Source organism: Chiloscyllium plagiosum, chromosome 32 (genome assembly GCF_004010195.1).
Source record: "Chiloscyllium plagiosum isolate BGI_BamShark_2017 chromosome 32, ASM401019v2, whole genome shotgun sequence".
NCBI classification, from domain to species: domain Eukaryota; kingdom Metazoa; phylum Chordata; class Chondrichthyes; order Orectolobiformes; family Hemiscylliidae; genus Chiloscyllium; species Chiloscyllium plagiosum.
The window spans coordinates 21,734,976-21,753,018 of record NC_057741.1 but is presented as its reverse complement, the minus strand read 5'-3'; the positions used below and the strand labels follow the sequence as shown (position 1 = coordinate 21,753,018).

General features: G+C 41.5%; 1 protein-coding gene across 4 annotated transcripts in view; it reads left to right on the top strand.

The window, feature by feature from the left end:
• jade1 (jade family PHD finger 1) overlaps positions 1–18,043 on the top strand; it is a 139,626-nt gene that overhangs the window by 18,146 nt on the left and 103,437 nt on the right. The window contains exon 1 of one of the 4 annotated variants that reach the window (XM_043674204.1): positions 11,534–11,553. The exons of the other annotated variants lie outside the window; for them this stretch is intronic. The gene's annotated coding sequence lies outside the window, so the exon portion shown is untranslated. Of the gene's footprint in view, positions 1–11,533; positions 11,554–18,043 lie in introns of those variants that run through there. 4 annotated transcript variants of the gene reach the window in all.

Here is an 18,043-nt window from a genome sequence, read left to right as displayed (position 1 = left end):
GTTCTTTCTACCATCACAGCCAGGAATGGGAGTTGATTGATTGTTGGTTGATAATCCGGTGTGTGTTCTTGATTTCTGTTCTATTAATGATAACAAAAGTGTTCTGGGCAGGTAGAACAGAAAACAAGGACTGCATACTCAAACTACTAGACATCTGCTTGATGACACATTTCACATTCAACACCCAAATATATGAACAGATCAATGGAACGCCTATGGGCTCACCCATCTGTGGACTTATACCAGAAGCAGGGATGCAAAGACTGGAACAAACAGCCCTCCCACAAATCCAATCAAAACTCTGGATCAGATACATGGATGACACTTTTGTTATCATTAAGAGAACAGAAATCGAGAACACACACTGAATTATCAACACCAAGCTCACAGGGATCAGGTTTACGAGAAAGGAGGAAACCAGCAATCAACCCCCATTCCTGGCTGTGATAGTAGAAAGAACACAGAAGGGTGAATGCACCACAAAAGTGTACAGGAAAGCCACATACCCTGACCAGGTCCTACACTACAACAGCAATCATCTGAACACACACAAGGGAAGCTGCATTAGGACCCTGTTCAAAAGAGCAACAACACACTGCAGCACTCCCGACCTACGAAGGGAAGAACAACACGCCTACAGAGTCTTCGCCAAGAATGGATATTCCTGGAACTTCATCCGCAGATGCCTAATAGGCAAACAACGTGATGAGGCAGTGCTACAAGCTAACTCACTAGCAACGCTACCTTGTATAAAAAAAGTCTCCGAACTGACTGCTAGACTCCTCCGATCACTGGGATTCATGACAGCCTATAAACCGACAGTCAAGCTCAGACAACAACCCACCAGAACACCCAGTACCCATCATGTACAAGGCAAATGTGGTTAACAAGATTCCATGCAAAGACTGCAAGAAACACTACTTAAGACAAACAGGCAGGCAGACAGCACAGCCGCACAGTGGTTAGCATTGTTGCCTCTCAGCACCAGGGACTCTGGTTCAATTCCAGTCTCAGGCGACTATCTGTGTCAAGTTTGCACATTCTCCCCATTCTGCGTGGGTTTCCTCTGGGTGCTCCAGTTTCCTCCCACAATCCAAAGATGTGCAGGTTAGGTGATTTGGCTATGTTAAATTGTCCATAGTGTAGGTTATTAGTCAGGGGTAAATCTAGGGCAGGGAGAATGGATCTGGGTGAGTTACTCTTTGGAGGGTTGGTGTGGACTTGTTGGGCCAAAGGGCCTGTTTCCACACTGCCGGGATTCTAATTCTACAAGATAAACAAGCAATCTGCATCCACGAGCCATTAAACGCCACGACCAGCTGTCCCTAGTAGCCACACGCACAGATGACAAGGACAACAAATTCGACTGGGACAACGCAACGATCATAGGACAAGCCAAACAGAGGACAGCCAGAGAACTGGCACTCATTCACAGACTTCATTAACAAGCACATAGACCTAAACCCAATATATCTCTGGGGGGGTTGATGTTGCGAGGATATCCATTCTTGGCGAATGGAGCCAGCAACCAGAAGTAGCAGGAATGAAACCAAATAACTTCCAGAAGGGACAGTGCAGCAGCAGTTCACAGGAGGCTCCAAAGCACTAAAGATGTCACCGAGACAAGACGACAAAAATTCCCAGCTCGATGGACAAACCCAATACTTGTTGCCTGTTCTCCTGGTGTTATTTTCATAATAAAGGCAATGGCATTAAAAAAACTCTTTAAATCACAATCCAGAGTAGCTGGCACAATGCGATAGCACATCTTCAGTCTGAGACCCAGCAGATGGCTGTAAATTTCTCTGTTTGCTCATCCTTTTTAACGTGATTTTCAAAAATTATTTTAACATTTAAACCTCTGCATTTAAGTTATGTATATATTGACAGCTTTCTGTGTGTCATTCAGGAGTGAAGTGATCTCTTTTGGATCTAAATTGATGCTGAATAGCTAAATGATCAGCACATCATCATCTCACTGCTCTTTATCTGAATTAATCTTTAAAGATCCTGCTGATTTTTTTTTCATCGAGACTAGAAAATGCAGGAATGACCCTGATATCTGCTGTTGAGTGTAACTCCATGCTGGGAGCCAAGAGTTGCAAAATTAACCTCCATGTATCAGATGCAAGTGGGAGTAATTGTTGGCTTATAACAGCAGTATAAAATCTGTTGAAGATTCAAAAGAGTTACTTTCTTCTTTGCTGTGTGTCAAAGCATAAAATGATTTCAAGTGCCGTTCATAATCTGTTCACTTTGTTTCCCATTCACAGTTAAATATATATGTACAGAACAACCTTGGTTATCCGAACATCAATTATCCGTACAAGATCTCCAGGTTCTGTAATTGCTTTCTTTGTTTATGATCAGATCATTTATCTGAACAAGCAGTTATCTGAAAACAGCTCTCCATGCCCGTCTCATTCGAATATTCGAGGTTGTTTTGTACTTGCTAACTTTAGGATTCCTGCATGGAGGTTTCTGTTTTGTGCTGTTGATAAGATTTTGGAATGGCAAGGCTTCCTGGATGAAACAGGTGTAATGGAGGGAAGTGTGATGGATGTTGGGAGTGTGAGAGTTGACATGTATGGAAGCTTCCCTTGGGACATAGCAGGATTGAAGATCGAGGGTTTATGTTGCTAATCTTGCATTGCTGAAGTTTGAAGCTTGTGATGAAATCCATTTCCAGCAATCAGTGAAAATGTAACGTGTAGGGTACAGTCAGTTCCAAGAGTTTCAGGGTGGCAACATTTCTGCACAGCAGTGGGTGAAGAGGCCACTGCAAGGCTTTTAGTAGGTCACTCAGGAAAATGTAGGTGGAGGGGAGGTCACTGAAGAAAAGTTCAAAGGTCACAGGCAGGTATGAAAGAGGAAGGATGGAGAGTGCAGTCAGTTCTGCTATAATGTGGTAGTTCTGTTCTTGTGCAATCCTGTGTTATATGAAAATGGTGTAATAGGCGTACCATTTAAACTAACAGGGCTGGAATTGCATTACAATCAATACACGTTTTAAAACTTTGCTTGAAAAAGTGTCCAAGTTCATCAGTTGTGTTATAGTGAATTTGTGTTAAGGAAATGCGTGTTATAGCAGAACGACCTGTAGACTCTATTACTGATTTTTAGCTGTACTGCTGGGGAGGCAACAGGATCATACAAGTTCTACTAAGGATGAAGGAGTTGGATGGCTCCGTGCTGCAAAACTGTGGAAGAAGTTCTAGGAATTAGACAGCTAAGTGTTAGAGTCAGAGCTCAGGAAATCCTAGGAGCTGGGAAGGGCTTAAAGAAAGTGCTGGAAAAGCACAGCAGGTCAGGCAGCATCCAAGGAGCAGGAAAATCGATGTTCCGGGCAAAAGCCCTTCATCAGGAATTCCTCATTTCCCTGAAAGGCTTTTGCCCGAAACATTGATTTTCCTGCTTCTCGGATGCTGCCTGACCTGCTGTGTTTTTCCAGCACCACTCTACTCTTGACTCTAATCTCCAGCATCTGCAGTACCCACTTTCGCCAAGGGCTCAAAGGAAGCCAGTGCACAGTTAGTAGATCAACATAACTGAGGGTGAGCGTTGAAAGGTTCACAAGCAGAATTTACAGGATATAACTGAGCAAGATTGGAGTTTTAACAAAATCCAGGTGTACGACTGACTTGACAAAGTGTGATATTTGTGAGAAGTTGGAGTTGTGCCTGTGGGAAAGAACACTTTCTGAATCCAGGCACGTGTTGATCCAGGAAAGGAGAGTGATTGACCAGAATGGGAGCGATTGTCAAGGCAGGCCATGACAGATTGGCCCTTGATGGGGAGTTTTAAAATTAGAGCTTCAAAAGGTGAAGGATGGTGATCCTTTTCAGAATTTAAATGAGATTTGATGACCTACAGTTTCATTAATGTCTGGGGGAATTGCTGAGAAATCTGTGGGATCTGTCTTGATTGTATCTGCTATTTGATGTGTGCTGTGAGGTTTGGTCACAGTCTGTTACCTTGTGTTACTTCTGGATGTGAGGCATACGTTTGAAATGTATTGTAGCCTGTATTGTAGTTCTAACATTCTACGGGCAAGTTTATTACGCTTTGTTCTCAAAAGTGGAATCTGTTGTTGCCTTTTTTGTGTTAGAAGTCCCTTGGATCTGCCACTTTGAAAGAAAAAGGTTACAGATCCTTGGCCAGACGCTCTGGTACAGGATGGTAACAAATCAGCTGCCTAGGTTTAGAAATGTTGGAGGAAGTGGGGTCCAATGAACCTCCTGATGTTGGGTTTAAGTATTTGCTATGGGCCCAGCTACCTGCTGAAAACCAGTGAGAGCAGCAGACGATATTTAAAACTGTCTTTGCTCCTCTTTAGCGGAGTGCTAGCTTTTGGCAGTCAGTGACTTTTTTCTGAATGTGGGCAGAGGGAGAATGTGCAAGGATCTTGCAGAGGTTTATAAAATCATGAGGGGCATTGATAGGTTAAATAGACAAAGTCTTTCCCCTGATGTGGGGGAGTCCAGAACTAGAGGGGATAGGCTTAGGGTGAGAGGGGAAAGATATAAAAGAGACCTAAGGGCCAACTTTTTCACACAGAGGGTGTTGCATGTTTGGAATGAGCTGCCAGAGGTGGTGTTAGTGGGGGATAGTGGCAGTATTGAAATTGCTCTTTTAGGAGGGCCAGCACAGAAACAATGAATCGAATGGCTTTGATGCAAATTGTAACAATTCCATGATTCTTTAGTGAAGCTTTGCAAGAATTGTACATACAGGACAGCAATATTTGGTAGCCAGTGTGGAACTGGTAGTATTTAACACTGGTCTGTGGGGCGCACGACTGGACGGGGTGTACTTTACTGATGAAACCAGTGAATTGTGCTTGCTTTTCCTGTTTTCTGAATCTGGGAAGTAACTCATGGCTAGTAAACGAGCAAGTGGAATTTTCCAGTCCTGGTTAGGACTAGTTGTTTTGATTATCAGAGGTTGCAGAAATAGTTGGCAAGCAATGAATGCGTGGGAATATGATACCTCTTGGGGGATGGAGTTTTCTGGATTGGCTGTGTTCTGTGGATTTTTAAAAACATCTTTTTGGAGCAGGATAAATAGTTTATATAAACTTCGGCTAGACAGGGGTACTTTCGGGATACAGTCCTTTTTACCAGTCTGACTAGTCAAGTGCCATTAATCATGGCTTATTAATCTGAACAGCGTGTGAGACCACTCTGTTTTAATGGCTCTCAAAATTATGTTCTCACATACACTCACTGATTAAGTCGATCCCCTTTATCAGCCACGAAATGCTATACTTGGCATTTTTCCGGCCCACAATGCACGTTTTGTTTAACTAAGTGTAAGGGATCAGAAAGTGGGAAGCAGGTAATGCAACCTAAATTTCAAAGATGGATGGGAGTTTAAGACCCACTTTTCATCAGCTGCTGGTGCCATTTCCAAATGGCGACCATTCACCCGCACCACACTGGCATTTCACTTTTATACTCTGTTTATAAGTTGGCCCTTTTTGTTTTTGGAGGATGCTTCTGGACTTCAGAGCTTGACCTGCGTGTTGACATCTACGGTATTTGAAGAATGGCATAAATCTTAAACATGTTCAACTTTGAAAGTGCATGGCTTCAAATGAAAAGCCCAGCTGAGGTGAACTGACTTATTGGGCTACGGTGAGGAAGTGTTTTTATTTTCTCCTTCTGCTAAGCGACAGTCTGGAGGATGAATTGTACATAACTCATTGAATAAGGTTCTCCCGATGGTCCCATCATATTTTCTGTGACTGAGTGAGAATAAGATAGATACAGCTTTCTGGATTTTGAAGGCATCGGATGATATGAGAAGAAAGTGGGAATATGATGTTGAGATAGAGGATCAGTCCTGATTCTGTTGAATGGTGGAGCAGGCTTGATGGACTGAATGACCTACTCCTACTCCTAGTTTCTATGCGAATGCAGTTAAAAGCATGTAAGTCTATGAGCTTGAATGACTGCAAAGATAAAAATAGAATATATCTCTTTGCTGAGTAACCAGATTAGATTAGATTTCCTCCAGTGTGGAAACAGGCCCTTTGGCCCAACCAGTCCATGCTGACCCTCCGAAGAGTAACCCACCCAGACCCATTCCCCTCTGACTAATGCACCTAACACTATGGGCAATTTTGCATGGCCAATTCACCTGGCCTGCACATCTTTGGATTGTGGGAGGAAACCGGAGCAAACCCACGCAGACAAGGGGAGAATGTGCAAACTCCACACAGACAGTTGCCCGAGGCTGGAATTGAACCTGGGACCCTAGTGTGGTGAGGCAACAGTGCTAACCACTGAGCCACTGCCCTCTGCTTGGAAGGGGCAATAAAGAATTCGGATTCACCCTGTACAGTGAATCATGCTACAAAAAGCCGACGTGTAGGTAAGGAAGGAAGGCTTGGGTTTATGTGATACCTTTCAGGATTTGTGGACACTGCATGTGGTTTTCATTGGGAAGAGCAAAAATAGTTGCAATATAGGAAACATAGCAGCTATGTCTGTGCATCGCAAAGTGATGATGTGAGACAGTGTATGAATGTGATGTCCATTGAGAAATAAACATTAGCTAGATGTTGTGTGAAGACAGCAATAGGTTTGTTTCTGCTTCCTCTCATGTTGAATAACCAGCTAGTCTTGCTGCCTGCAGACATGTGAAGAATGGTTGGTTGGAATCAGGAGGAGACTCAGTGATTGCAGGGACGATGTGGCAGAGTTGTCAATGACTGAATTAATATATCATTTGAGAACTTACCTTTTGGCCCTGTCGTAATGACACTCCTGTGTACTAGAGAATAATTATACAGATGTGTATGGGCTAGGTTTGATTCTGGGCCTGTACTCAGCTGGGTTGCTGTGTTGTGATCTGGACTAGGAAGAAGGCAGTGGCTCTGTGGTTAGCACTGCTGCCTCACAGCACCAGGGACCCGAGTTTGATTCCACCCTCAGGCAACTGTTTGTGTGGAATTTGCACATTCTGCTTGGGTTTCCTCCGGATACTCTGGTTTCCTCCCATAGTCCAAAGATGCGCTGACTAAGTGGATTGGCCATGCTAAATTGCCCTGTAGAGTCCAGGGATGTGCAAGCTAGGTGGATTAGCCATGCGAAATGCAGAGTTATGGGATAAGGTATGGAGGTGAGTCTGAGTCAGATGTGCTTCAGAGGGTTAATGCAGTCTTGATGGGCTGAATGGCCTGTTTCTGCACTGTATGATTCTAAGATGACAGACCTGTTTGGTTTTGCATTCCTGACTACTTCAGTGATAACGACTGGACAGTAAGCTGTACTAACATTGGTTAAGCACAGAATCCGTGGGAGTGTGACTCCCATCTTTGCCAAACAGGGGTGACTAGAGATTGGCTACATTTACAATTAAGAAAGCAACCATGGAGAAGAGTTGAAGACATATCTTGGGAAATGTTCTTTTATTAATTATGAATGGAAGAGACTTCTAGCCTATAAGCCTTGATATGGGATCAACAAAATAAGTGGAGATGCTGCTTATGTTTTGTTCTAAATTTAGAATTAATCTTCCTCCTCATCTCCCAACTGAGAGAGTGGATAAGCTGCAGTAAGGAGTTGAGCTTTTCCATATTTTACATCTTATTTTGTTTATTACATCCAAAAACATGAAGAAAGAAGAACTATAGGGAGAATTTGTTTTGTGTGTTACAATAGAGTTAAATACCTTATCAGTTGCAAGGTACCTTTCAATGTCTTGACTTACGGAAATCTAAGTACAAAGGCTAAGTCTTTATCTTGAGGAAGAAACAATGAAAATATCGGGGGCCTTATTTTCCAATTTTGGGAAGCTGTTTTTTGAACTTTTTTGCCTATAGTGTTTCATGTTAGTGTTCTATAGTAAATCATTCTCTTACCACAAGCTCAAGGCATCAACCCAATTTGGAAATGAAGCAGAGTGATGACGCTGGCTTCTTGAGTTCCTTAATGTGCTTCACTGGAAAAAGTAACAAAAAGGTCATTGCTTGCTGCTGGCATGGGAGAACAGAAAGTTAAGGCTGTGACTGTTTACCATGTACTGTACATAAAGAAGTATTGGGCAACTGGATATTCTGTGAGGTTCCATTCTATTTAGAGTGACCATTCTACTTAGCTGCTTTGATGCCCAACTAAAGTCTCTAGGGGCAGCAGATTTGGGGAATTCTAGCTTATGCTCCCAGGAGCATTGGTGACCAGTCAACTACTGATCATGTCGAATGACGAGGCTAGAAGCTGGCAGGATCGGGAATGTGGACACAAACTTCAAAGCCAAGTGTCACGTTTACAAAATGGAAACGTGAAAATCAAACAGTGTCACATGGGTGAACTTTGGGAGTTTCACACAATGAACTTGTGGTCGTGTCTCTATTCATCAATGCAGGAAGTTGCAACAACTTCGAACTTACTCTGTCCTCTCCATGTGCAGATTGGCTGTCCTGAAGTTGACATCGGCTGAATGACAAAAGTTATGAGAAAAAGCGAGCCCAGACAGCCCTGATGTAGAAAGGGATGTAGATGACTGGCTGCATTGGACAGTTGTAAATCTTGTACAAAACCGAAAGGAAGTTGCTAAGAGCACAAAATTTCACAAGAATATTTCACTTTGTGTTTGCTTCCTTGGAGTGGTAAATGTTATGTCTTGTTCCTCTGCAAGATGATGTGTAATTGTATAATAATGGCCTTCATGCTTTTCAGGCTTGGTGGAATTCAGGCTGAGGTTGTCAGTGTCTCTCTCTGAGTGGTCAACAATGCAGTGGCTGTGGTGTTCCCGATTTCCTTTTTGTGCACCCCCGCCTGCCTGACCCTGCATGTAATGCTCACTGCTTCAGTAAGTTTTATGTTGAAAGTGGTTCTGTTGACTGGTTAGCCCCAGCGCTTTTGCTGAGCATAATCCAATGCTCGAGTCATTTACTTGCCCCCCGGAGGAAAAGCATTTGTCAGTGTGACAACTCATTCACAATCACTTAACTGAGCTCAGCAAGCAGTGGGAACAGATTGAATGTTCAGAAAGGTACTGTCTGGACAGGCTGGGAAAGCTATGAGTTATCAGTCCTGTGCTGGAGAAAGAACGGCACAACTTTATCAGAGTTACTTGCCTATTTTAATATGTCTCTCTACTGAGACTCCAAGAATCCCTACAGTGTGGAAGCAGGTGATATCATGTCCACATTGACCCTCAGGCGAGCATCCCATCCAGCCCCACCCTCCTACCCTATCCTTGTGACCCTGCATTTCCCATGGCCAATCCATCTAGCCTGCATATCCCTGGACACTGGGCAATTTAGCATGGCCAGGCCACCTAACCTGCACATCTTTGGACTGTGGGAGAAAACCAGAGCACCCAGAGGAAACCCATGCAGACACAGGGAGAATGTGCAAACTCTACATGGATGGTCACCCGAGGATGGAATCGAACCCGTGTCCCTGGTGTTGTGAGGCAGCAGTGCCAACCACTGAGCTGCTGAAAAGAATGATTGCAGTCAGAACATTGACCAACCCTGCTGATGTTACACTTTTAATATTTTCTTTAAATTGTGGGAGCACCAGTGAAGCCAGTTATCCAATGCTACATTATAGGAGACTTCAGTTTATACAGTAAAAGAGCAGTGCCCTTGTTCTCTAGGCATGAACAAAACAATTGCAAGGGAATTAAAACCAGCTTGTAATGATGGCCTTGAGTACTAATCTTGAATTATTTGGCTGACAGTGTTATGGAATGCACCTCGCTAATTGTGTAGAATAATAAAACATACGTATGGGTCCTTTTCTTTTAGTTTCGGGGTGAGGTCAATGAGTGCAATCGGGCTGATGTACTGCCATAAGGTGAAGGCTGATTTCAACTCCACAAATATTACATACTCATTAATTCCTCACTTTTTAGCTAAAAAGCAGTCACAGAAACGTTATTTTGACACCGATGTATAAATAGTATGTTTGTACTAGTTGCTTGTGGAAGGAACCAAAGTTAATTAGTGCAAGTGAACTGATAGTTAACCTGAGGCTTGGAATGGTTTTTGAATCTGTGTGGTCAAATCATTTAAGATGGGATATTTCTTAAAGTACCAAACACTACAATTGATACAGATATAAAATAGGATTAAAAACATTAAAAGTGCCCTGGTGATAGAAACTGGAATTTTATGTTTACGTTACATTCACATTAAATATTATGCGTTATATACAAAAAGTGCAGATATAATCTCAAGTAACTGTGCGAAAGCCTGAATTTCACTAATTTATCCTTCAGATGTAAATGAAAAGCAGAACATGACTGAAAAGATCTTTGGGAGGGCCAGGGGGTTGGGTGCACCTGAGGGGGTGATTAAACCCAGAGTAAAGAGCATCAGGCCTCTCAGATTTTCTTCATGCCACAACAATGTGCTTTACTCTTAAAGTGTCCTCTGAAAAGGCTGAGCAAACCACTCGGTTGTCAAAAGCAATAGGGATGGGCAACACATTCTGACCTTGTCAATGATGCCCATGATAGGATAAAGGAAAAACATCCACACTGTACCTTCTGAATTACTGTGGTATGGAGACAACATCACATGGCTTAATTAAAACTTTATATCATCCATTATTTGCATTTTACTAATTAATCCCAGTGCACTGTTCACATTTTAATGTAGATATGCATTGGACTGATGGTGACAATATCTAGGCAATAAATCTCAAATTGTCATTTCCTTGGTTCTTGTTAGGATATTCAGGGTTTTCAATTTTGACCATAAAGATGGTTGAATGCATTTGAAGCTAAAATCCTTCTGCACAAAAAATGCAATGGGAGGGGTTGTAAAATAATTTCTGCTCTTGACCGATTCTCTGTGTCTAGTTTAAAGGCTTTTAAACAGCTAGGTGCAATCCAGGCTTTTTAACTGTCAATTCAAGCCAAAGTGTTTTCCTGTGACTACAATTCTTGTAAGAATTACAGTTAACTTCACTAACAAATTATAGTTAATTTGGCAAACAACTGCTTTTGTCTTGTTTCTTGATAATTCGATTAGCTTTATTGTCACATACTTAAATGAGTACAGTGAAAAGTTTGTAGTTGCCTCTTGCAGCACCATCTTAGGTACAAAGGTTCCGAAATCGTTAGTTACAAAATGAAGAAATGAAGAATAAAAGTTACATTACAGCGATACACAGTATAACCAGAGGCCAGAAAGCCAAGAACCAAAGTTAAAAAGACAAACGTCACAGTCTCTTTGCAAGGTCTCTCCACAGCAGGCCAATACAGGGGGCCTCTGTTTGGTCTGATCACTGCATCACTATCCCTGCTCCACATTGGGCCACTGGTCACTGCTGTCCTCGCACCAGCTGCTGGTGTCTCTCTGGACCCTGCTTCGGACACTGGGAGTCGGAGGCTAGGACTGGATATCCAAGGCCAAGAGAAGGGAGGAGAGAGGGAGAAAATTCCTCCATAATTTTCTTTTCCTTCACAATGTCCTCTTTCACCTTCTAACAGGTACCCCCTCCTTCGATCGACCTTACATCTTGGTGCTGCTTCTCTTCTGGGGTACTGAAGATTGCTGCTACCTCTGCTGTCACAGCGTGCTTTGAAAGGGTTGGTAAAATGTAGGGGAAGGAAAAAGAAAGACTTGTACTTGTATGATTAAAAATCGCACAACACCAGGTTATAGTCCAGCAGATTTATTTGAAAATACAGAGGAACCTTGGTTATCCGAATTACATGGGCGAGGAGTATTTTGTTCGGATAATCGAGTGCCGGATAACACAGTTTAGCCAAGCATCAGGACCTTGCGTTCTTGTTCGGATAATCAAATGCCGGATAATCAAGATTCCTCAGTACAAGCTTTCGGAGCACTGCTCCTTTGTCAGGTAGATATTGGGGCAAGATCCTACTCTACTTGCTACCTGATAAAGGAGCAGTACTCTGAAAGCTTGCACTTCCAAATAAACCAATTGGATTATAATCTGGTGTTGTGTGATTTTTAACTTTGTCCACCCCAGTCCAAATGCACCTCCACTTCATGCATTTATACAGTTCTTTTTGAGACTATTGTAGTTTCAGTGTTTCACCTGTTAAGTACTGTACTTTTAATAGAGTGATCCCTGTTTTAATGCAGGAAATACAGCAGTAGCTGCCAGCTCCTGCATTGTGTGACAATGACCAGCTAACATTTTTTTTGTGCAGTGCTGATTGAGCGCTAAATACTGGCCAGGGTATTGACAATAGCTTCCCTCCATAAGTACATGAATAAGCAATTTTTGGAGGGATATGGACCAAGTGCAGGCAGTGGTGACTAGTTTAGTTTGGGATTCTGGTCGGCATGGACTGGTTGGAGCAAAGTCATACAACACGGTTTCTGTGTTGTATGGCTCAATGACAAGGATGTTGCATTCTGTCTAGAAAAAAGTCCTGCCTTTTCCAGTACTTATTCAGCAAAGAATGTCCAAACCTTGGGAATGATTAAGAGCTATTAGTCAAATCAGGAGATTTGAGCTAGAGAGGGAGTTGTACTGACTACACTCTAATTGTCGTAGCAAAGTTTGGGTGTATTATGTTGTTTATTTGAACTCTGGAGGTAAGATAGGAACCATGTGTGTTGCTTCCAGACATCCCTTTCTTGTTTTCTGTGTCTGTGGCCGCTGTTTATTTATTGTTGTTGATGTGATGGGACTTTGACACGGCAGCTTGCTCATTAGTTTATTGATGCTATCTGCTCTTTATTGAGATATTGTCAGCCCAGTAAGTGCCCTTGTAATTATATTGTTGAGAAGAGCCCATGTTTGGGTACTTTTGAGATTTTTCTACTGACAGGAAAATTCAGGGTGCTTGGGGATGGGGAGAGGGTCTGTTCATATTAAATCAAGTAGATCGCAAGATTTGTTTAATCACTTGAAAAATCTTTACAGTGTCAGAAGATATGTGAATGTCTGCTGATGTTTCTGTCATCTAGTGCAACTCCCCCTCCCCTTTATAACTTCTTATGAAGTCACTATCCATTTCTCCTTTAAAACAATTTACAGACATCTTTATACATTGAAATCCTTCATATTCTAGTTGGACTGTATGCAGATATTTTATCCTCTCTCTCCTTTGTACTTTTCCCATACTAAATAAACAATCTAACAACATTAACCTTTTATTGCAGCCTTTCAAAATCTTGGCAGCTTTATATACATTGTCTTTTTTCAAAAAGACAGATGAACCGTTTTTATCCATCACCTCTGCAACATGCAAGTGAAACTATTTGGCATTATTTCTATTTCTATTTCATCCGTCCCATGATCTGTCTTGTATTATTATTGTTGAAGATTGAGGGAAAATGCTTCACCAAATGCCATCCTTTCTGCAACTGTTGTTGCTGTCTTGGAATGTGAACACCACTGACAAAGTTGTTGCCTGGCCCTAATTGCCCTTGAACTGGTTGACTTGCTAGGTCAGTTCAGAGGGCAGCTCAGAGTAAATCTCATTTCTGTGGGTCTGGAATCGGATGTCGGCCAGACTAAATGAGGACAGTTGGGATTTCCTTTCTGAAGGACATTGAATATGTTTTGCTGTATGTTAAACATCCTCAAATTTGTGTTATAAGTAAATAGTCTGTTTTATTTTATTTTATCTTCATTTCTTTCTGATAATAAACTTCTGCTTTATTGTTAAAACAAAATCTGCAACATTGAATGCTTCTGTTTCAGTGAGAGACTACCTCATTCAGAACAAAAGATAGTACGATCCATCAAGCCAGCCTTCAATCTGGGATCTGCTTTGTCCGGCAATAACAACAGCTGGGATTATAACACTGTGTGTCCACATACAACTTAAAATTGCATCAAATAACTAGTTTTGAAACTAAGGTTTCAAGGTATGAAATGTTAATAAATAAAGTCAGGCTAGACGGGGATGGCTGTACAGGTGAAATGCCACAGTTCAGCATGTGGGAGCTTCATGTCTATCTTTTACTGAGACAAGTCTTCAAATCCGGATCTACTTAATACTTAATTGAATTTATATCCCTCTGGTAGCCCTGGTGGGATTTAAGACCATAAGAAATAGCAGTGCAAGTAAGGCCGTTCGGCCCATCAAGTCCACTCCGCCATTCAGTCATGGCTGATGCGCATTTGAATGCCACTTACCCGCACTCTCACCCTATCCCTTAATTCCTTGCGAGATTAAGAATTCATCAATCTCTGCCTTGAAGATATTTGATGTCCCGGCCTCCATTGCGCTCCGTGGCAGTGAATTCCTTAGGCTTTGAACTTGTTTCTCCACAGTACTAGTTCTGGCCCCTAGAGAACTAGTCCATATTATTGCAATAACACTATTGTCCTCCGCCTCTCCCTATGTTTTGAAAATGAAGATGGCTGGTTCTTAAAATGCCGGAACCTAAATTTGCACTTGCCCAGCCTCTCTGACTGCCATGCCCCTGCAATAGACTTGAAGAATACTCTTACCTACACATGTTCAGTTCTATGCATTTCAAGTTCAAGCAGCTGATCTTGTTCCGGCATTGTGTTTTTTTTAATTATCTCTCTGTGCATTCTCTCAAATTATAATATTACTTTTCAGTGACCTGCTAAAATACTCAGGTGGAAATGTCACAAAAAGCATTTTCAACATTTAACCTTGCAATAGTCAGTTAATGCCAATAGCACTAACTGACTATTGCAAGTTGCTAGATTTTGTAAATGATTTTTATTTGATTCCTGCAAAAGTGTGTTGTTTTCCCAAAGTGTGTATTTCACAATGACTGAGACTGAGTCACTTAACAGTCTTGCACCGACAAAGTGAGGTTACGTGACTTGTGCACTGTACTAAAATGATGCCCTGCAAGAGCTGAATAATCGTTTCACTTTGAGAAGTTGAATTTCCAAAACTCTACCTGCCACGTCGTCTCAATCCGGGACTGGTGGCTGATCTTGCTAATTCATCGCTGCAGCTCCAATCTACTGAAATGACTGTGTATCTGGAAATGACGTACTTGCGGCTTCCCATTGCCCTAAAAGATTTGGTAATTTAATAATTATACTGGAACTAGGCAAACTCTTAAAAATCTGCTGGTGTTCTTCCTGAAGTGTGTATTGTTTGTTGAAATGCTGGAGTGAAAATACATCAGGAGGCATTTCAAAATGGGGAGAGATTGGAGAGTGAAGAGCATCATGCAAGCTGCTTCAAGAATTTGAGTAGAAACACTTCAGCGTAGCAGCATAGAGAGAGATGATCGCCACTCGAGGGAAAAATAAAAGTGCCCTAAGGTAGAGGAGTAAGTTGACAGGCATTTTTATGTATTCTTCAGTGTCATTTTGTTTGGGTTTGAGTTTTGGATTCTGGCTTGGTGGCATGTAGGGTTTCCTGTGTGTCTGAAATTGGTGTTTGACTTCTGGGTATTTCTGTGGCCGTGGTGATTTCTTTTGGAAGTTTGAGAGTGCTTCTTTGGCAATTTTTGAGAGGTTTTGTTTACCTTGGGATTTTTATAACTTAACAGGGTGGACCATTGTGCTTTAAGGAAATTTCTGGACTAAGTCCTTTTTTGAGTTTGGGAGAAGTGCCCGTAGCTTAGCGAGAGAGGCTTCTTAATGTTACTTTGGAGCAGCTTTGTGAAGTTCTGGAATGGAGATGGTTGTTTAGAATGTTTTCTTTGAAAAGACGTGAATACAGCAAAATGAAATTACCTTAGAGTAAGTAATTCATTATATCCCAACACTTGTCGTTTGGGACAAAACCCTGAGATGGTTACTTGAAGCTCAGTATGTTTAAACTCCTCCTTCCTGGAGCATTATCCACTTACCGGTATTTCCAGTTGATTTAAGTACCCAGTTAATTAAAGCCATTTGAGGTGTTAGGAAAATATTTTTATTTTCTTGTGTGAATTCTGTGCTTTGGGTTCTGCACAAGGGATTTTCTTTTTGAATTTGCAAAGGCATGTTTTGGAATTAATTGGATAATACTTTTACTGTGCGTTTAAAAATCTTTGAATTTCTTTTATAAGTTTGGTTCATTCTGTTTTCATTTTTTCTTTTGTTTAATAAACTTTTATTGTTAAACAACGTCTGCAGCGTTGCATGCATGAGTTTTAATCTCTCGCTATCTTCTTTAAACCAAACCAAACAAAATATGGTCCATCAAACCAGATTTCCCTCCGGGACGTGACTCATCCAGTAATAACATCAACTGGCTCAGTCTGCAGTTTATCCACACAAAACTGTAGCAAGTAACTTGCTTTGCAACAAAAAAAGCTTAAGTTAATCAAAGGCATGAAATTTTACTCATTAAATGAAGTAAGGCCAGACAAGAACGGAAACACAGATGATGTGCAGCACATGGGAGTTTTGGGGGGTTTCACGCAAACTGTGTGGGTGAAGAGGCTGGGACTGACAAAACCAGAGCTTCACCTCCCAGTGGCATCTGCTGCACCTTTCACCCTTGTAAATAATAAATCTGATTGGAAATGTAAACAGAACAATCAGAAAAACACAAAAAAAGTGACTGTGCTAATGTTGAAAATGTCTGCCGTGTTATGAATGATGGTCGCTGTAGGCATCATTTGGAAGTAGCACTTGCAGCATTTACTGCCTTTTTAAAAAGTTGTCGTCTTGAATAAATCAGCAAAAGGCTTCCTTGTTTAATAATACTCAAAATGAGTACACCAGAGGTGAAAATTGGTAAAGTTATACAATACCTGATGGAACTTCAGTGGATTCTGAAGTTTTTTTGCACTGGAGGTAAGCATATTGATGGTTACGTTGGAAATTTCAAAACATAACGTAGACCTGATTGATGTTGAATAACCTTTTTCATGGCAGTCTTTCAACCCATTGTCTTTTAGTATTGCAAATCCAAAGTCAACTGGTGAAAGGCTTCTTTCCAAACTGAGCATAATGTTCTTAACTGAAAGATCAAAGGAGGCAAATCAATTATTGAAAATAATTTAGTTACAGAAACACTGGCAGCCGTATGGATGATTGAATTATTAACTAGAAAGTTGTGGTGATGGAATACTTCTTTGTACTGTGAAGTTGAGCTTGATGTGAATTTGTTTTGCTGCTGCAATTCACTGCGGCTACTGGTGTTCCGAATTTGCTTCATTTATATTGGAGGGGCACTGTATAAGCTTGTATTGGATACTATTTGTCAATGTAGAGCAACTGCTCCTGCACCATGACATTTAGGGATTTGAGGGTGCACTTTGAGTGCTTGTGGATTGTTCGAACAGGTCATTAATTTAAAAACAACATTGGCTATAAGTGGACTACTGTCAATGAGCTATTTCCAGAACTGTACTGCATTGGAAAGTCTTGAGGTCTTTCACAAATGGTCTGGTGATATTACAGGAGATTACTGAAGGACTGGCCACTGAGATGAGTTTTGAGAAGCCTTTTGAAGGCTGGCCAAGATGTGGCAAGGCTGAGGAATTTGTGCAGAGATTGGCACAGGGTGGTGGAGGAGGAGGAGGGAGGTAATGGGTTGTGATGATGGTGATGTAGAAAACTGGAAAATGCAAATTAGAACAATAAGACAGGAGAACTTTATAGTAGTAGAATGCAGCAAATCTTTGAAAGTAGTTAAAATCAAATGAGGATTAATTGAAAATGCAGAATGTCAGATGAAGTGATAGATGCAGATACAGTTATAACTTTTGAAATCCATTTGGACATGTACATTAATAGGAAATATTTAGAGGGATATGGGCCAGATGCAGGCAAATGGGACGAGCTTAGTTTGGGAAATATGGACAAGTAGGATTGAAGGGTCAGTTTCTGTGCTGTATGACTCTGACTCAATAAATGATATGTACTACAAGATGAAGTGAGTTGGAACTTGAAAAGTCTGAGGCTTGAGAGGTCAGAGTGGCGTGTTTTGGAGACGTATCTGGAGCAATGGCGGACTGTTTCAGAATTGATTAAGACTAGTGGTATTACTGTGGTGATGAAGATTTGATGCTAGAACTCCACGCACAGTTCAATTTGAATGAGCAGCTAGCAAGGGCGATAGAGTCAAGGTAGATCAGAGGTAGATTGGAACAAGATGGTTTTGGCTGGTGCAGTGCAGAGAAACTTGGTTTATTCACAACACAATATCAGGTGGGTAATTG